Source organism: Phyllobates terribilis, unplaced genomic scaffold, assembly GCF_046119375.1.
Source record: "Phyllobates terribilis strain yellow unplaced genomic scaffold, ASM4611937v1 Scaffold_5__5_contigs__length_657084704, whole genome shotgun sequence".
Lineage (NCBI taxonomy): Eukaryota > Metazoa > Chordata > Amphibia > Anura > Dendrobatidae > Phyllobates > Phyllobates terribilis.
Window position 1 is genome coordinate 155,183,040 of NW_027362765.1, and position 5,066 is coordinate 155,188,105.

Genomic DNA, 5,066 nt, shown 5'->3' on the forward strand with positions numbered 1-5,066 from the left:
TGTGCTCCAGAGCTGTTTTTCCACACTGAAGGCTGAGACAGAAACTTATTGGAGTTATGGAGTTGTAGTTAAGAGATCCCCATACACATTAGACTAAAGTCAGCCAAAGCCGCCAATATTGGAAGGATTGGCCAGTGCTCTGATGTGTATAAGAGCCTCCCGACTCCATTCTGACAGATGATGTAAGTGGAGAGAAGGATTTGGTACATAGGAGATATTGTTGTCCTCCATGAAACAAGCCATGGAGCGGCTCTCTCCTAGACAACAGAGGAACGCTCGGCCAAGCCAAGAGCTCCTGTGTATTGGGGAGTCTGGGGAGTTAGCTATTAGCTGAACAATTGTTTAAATGAAAGGCCATCTAATATGTGTGGGGGGCTTTACTCATTGCCCATCACCCTCGCCCATACAAGTGTATATAAATAGTTTACTTGCACTTGTATGATGGAGGGTGACTTTGCATAGAGTAATTCAAGCAATTTCCTGGCTTATTTAACTGTGGGAAAACCGCTTTGAAGCACAAACTTCTGCTCTAAAACCCACTATGTCTCCTTTTCCCAGTGGTGGATGTTCATGGAAATCGAACACTTGATGATGAGCTCCCTGCAGATTACAACTAATCACTGAACGCCTAAGCAGCAGGACACATTGAAAAAAGTCTACTGCCTCCTCCTAATTATTAGACTCATAATAAAATGAAGGGGAAAACGCCTTGAATTTTTAAATTGCATTGAGATACCACAGGATCTACACAGTTCCTTGCTTAGTATCACAGACTTGTACTATGGATCAAAGAACAGATAGGCACATACTTCTACTAGGAGGAATTTAGCTTAGAGAGACTTATCCTGATAATCTCCACTGTACGCCCTGACATGTGATTTCCAGAATGAGTAAAATGTGTATTTTCTCATATTTATTTTAAAGTAAGTTTGCCTGATATACGCTTATGATCTGTGAACACCACATATACTCCATTCATAGAAACATACACACGATCTATGGGCAGCAAGGCTGAAACTGGTAGACTCGATACTATTATATAGGTAGTGTAGCTGGAATGATCCTTTGAACAATAATGCTGGCACCATCAAAGGGAATGTGTCACCAGGTTTTTGCTGACGGATATAATCTGAGAGCAGCATAATGTAGAGCAAAAAAGCGTGATTCCAGCGATGAATCACTTACTGGGCTGCTCGGTGTAGTTTTCATAAAATACCAGTTTTGTCTAATGCAGATGTAGCGGTTATAGTAAGTTTCGCCCCCAGCAGTTCGCCCCCAGGTACATTTCGCCGCTAAAGTCCTATCAGTTTAATTAAACACAGCTGGACTCCAATGAAGGAGTAGAACCATCTCAAGGAGGATCACAAGGAAATGGACAGCATGTGACTTAAATATGAGTGTCTGAGCAAAGGGTCTGAATACTTATGACCATGTGATATTTCAGTTTTTCTTTTTTAATAAATTTGCAAAAATTTCTACATTTGTTTTTTTTTCAGTCAAGATGGGGTGCAGAGTGTACATTAATGAGAAAAAATGAACTTTTTAGAATTTACCAAATGGCTGCAATGAAACAAAGAGTGAAAAATTAAAAGGGGTCTGAATACTTTCCGTACCCACTGTATGGCCGTGAGGCTGACACTGCTATTCAGGGAGTAATAATGCAATGTGGATGGTGATGGTATTTGGACACTCTTGAAGGCTCTATGATATAGGAAGCATTTGTGGCACTGCTGTTTAGACAGCGTTGCTGGTAATATTATAAGGGCAGTGTTGCTGGAACTTTCATTTGAGCTATATTCCTGGCTGTGTTTTATTGTTTTATTGTATTATACTTTATTATTTAGATACTATAGTATAGTATTTAGTATATTGGAATTGTGACCGTCACTATTGTTTGGACACAATTGATGGTAGTCCTTTATAGCTAATATGACTGGTAGCACAGTTATTTGTAAACTGTCCCTGGTACTATTATATGAACAGTGTGGCTGACACAGTTACTATTGCTGACACTACAATAAGGGCAGGTCACCTGATACTGTTATTTGGAGACTATTGCTGGTAATAGAAAAATAAAGTAGATGAGAATAGATGAAATCTTCAAATTTTATTCCATAAGTATCAAACAATTAAAATCCACCATGCTGGTGTTAGATAAAATGATCTGACGCGTTTCTGGCGCTGTGTGCGCCCTTAGTCATAGAAATGCCGCATCGATTTTATTTTGTGTGATGCTTATGGAATAAAATGTGAAGATCTTATGTCTTTTTGGGATGTGCTGATCAACTTTGTTTTGCTTGGACCAATTTCCTGACGGCCAGCAGTATTTGAAACGGCACCCATTGCATACAAAGGACAGATTTGGTCATTCACTGCACAGTGAGCGATTTTTTTTCTCTCCTTTTTTAAGTACTGCTGGTAATAATGTATAGACAGTGTGGATGATACTTTTATTTGGTCAGCATTGCTGGTACAACAGTATGGTCAACACTGGTATTTGCAGACTATGGCTGGTACTAATACATGGGCACTTTAATTGGGACTGCAATTTGTAAACTATTGCTGGTACTAACATATGGGCAGCGTGTCTGGCACTGTTAGGACACGGCCCCACTATCAATATTCGGTCAGTATTTTTTCTCAGGAGTGGGAGCCAAAACCAGGTGAGGAACAATCAGAGAAAAGGTATAATAGAAACAAGTCACCAATTCTGCATTGATCACCCACTCCTGGTTTTGGCTCCCACTCCTGAGAAAAAATACTAATTGAATACTGACCATATACTGATAGTGGGACCGTGGCCTTATACGGAGACTATTGCTTGCACAACTGAATGGGCAGTGTGATTTTACTGGTACTTTAGTTTGGATACTGTTTCTATTACTATTATAATGGCACTGCGTCTGACACCTTTGATGGGCATTATTGCTGGTGACACTGTTATATGAAGACTACTGCTGGTATAATTATATGGCAGTGTGCTTATTACTGGTTTATGGAGACTATTACCATTATTGACCACTATTGGCAGATTACTGCCGGTACTGATACTGTAATATGGAGACTATTGCAGATACTAGTATATGGGCATTGTGGCTGATACTGTTATTTGGAGACTATTTCTGGTACTACAACCCCTGGGAAAAATTATGGAATCACCGGGCTCGGAGGATGTTCATTCAGTTGTTTAACGTTGTTGAAAAAAAGCAGATCACAGACATGGCACAAAACTAAAGTAATTTCAAATGGCAACTTTATGGTTTTAAGAAACACTAAAAGAAATCAAGAAAAAAAATGTGGTACTCAGTAAGGGTAATTTTTTTCAGACCAAGCAGAGAGAAAAAATTATGGAATCACTCAATTCTGAGGAAAAAATTATGGAATCATGAAAAATAAACACACAAAAGAACACTCCAATACATCACTAGTATTTTGTTGCACCACCTCTGGCTTTAATAACAGCTTGCAGTCTGAGGCATGGACTTAATGAGTGACAAACAGTACTCTTCATCAATCTGGCTCCAACTTTCTCTGATTGCTGTTGCCAGATCAGCTTTGCAGGTTGGAACCTTGTCATGGACTATTTTCTTCAACTTCCACCAAAGATTTTCAATTGGATTGAGATCCTGACTATTTGCAGGCCATGACATTGACCTTATGTGTCTTCTTTCAAGGAATGTTTTCACAGTTTTTGCTCTATGGGAGGATGCATTATCATATTGAAAAATGATGTCATCATCCCCAAACATCCTTTCAATTGATGGGATAAGAAAACTGTCCAAAATATCAATGTAAACTTGGGCATTTATTGAAGATGTAATGACAGCCATCTCCCCAGTGCCTTTACCTGACAAGCAGCCCCATATCATCAATGACTGTGGAAATTTGCATGTTCTCTTCATGCAGTCATCTTTATAAATCTCATTGGAACGGCACCAAACAAAAGTTCCAGCATCATCACCTTGCCCAATGCAGATTCGCGATTCATCACTGAATATGACTTTCATCCAGTCATCCACAGTCCACGATTGCTTTTCCTTAGCCCATTGTAACCTTGTTTTTTTGTGTTTAGGTGTTAATGATGGCTTATGTTTAGCTTTTTTGTATGTAAATCCCATTTCCTTTAGGCGGTTTCTTACAGTTCGGTCACAGACATTGACTCCAGTTTCCTCCCATTCGTTCCTCATTTGTTTTGTTGTGCATTTCCTGTTTTGGAGACATATTGCTTTAAGTTTCCGGTCTTGACGCTTTGATGTCTTCCTTGGTCTACCAGTGTGTTTGCCTTTAACAACCTTCCCATGTTGTTTGCATTTGGTCCAGATTTTAGACGCAGCTGACTGTGAACAACCAATATCTTTTGCAACATTGCGTGATGATTTACCTTCTTTTAAGAGTTTGATAATCCTCTCCTTTGTTTCAATTGACATCTCTCGTGTTGAAGCCATGATTCATGTCAGTCCACTTGGTGCAACAGCTCTCCAAGGTGTGATCACTCCTTTTTAGATGCAGACTAACGAGCAGATCTAATTTGTTGAAGGTGTTAGTTTTGGAAATGAAAATTTACAGGGTGATTCCATAATTTTTACCTCAGAATTGAGTGATTCCATAATTTTTTCCCTCTGCTTGGTCTGTAAAAAACTACCCTTACTGAGTACCACATTTTTTTATCGTGATTTCGCTTAGTGTTTCTTAAAGCCATAAAGTTGCCATTTGAAATTACTTTAGTTTTGTGCCATGTCTGTGATCTGCTTTTTTTCAACAACATTAAACAACTGAATGAACATCCTCCGAGCCCGGTGATTCCATAATTTTTGCCAGGGGTTGTATTATATGGGCATTTTGATTAGTACTTTAATATGAAGTCTATGGCTTGAAATATTATTTTTACAGTGTTACTGGTACTGTTATGTGTTGACTGTTGATGGTACTATTGGATGCCTCTAAATTGACATGATGTAGATGTCCATGCAATTAGCACAGGTAATATTTTATGGATTAGGAGTTTACATAGCAGGAATTGGCTTTCTCCTGGGTTTACAGTGATAACAAGGAACCTTTGTACTGTT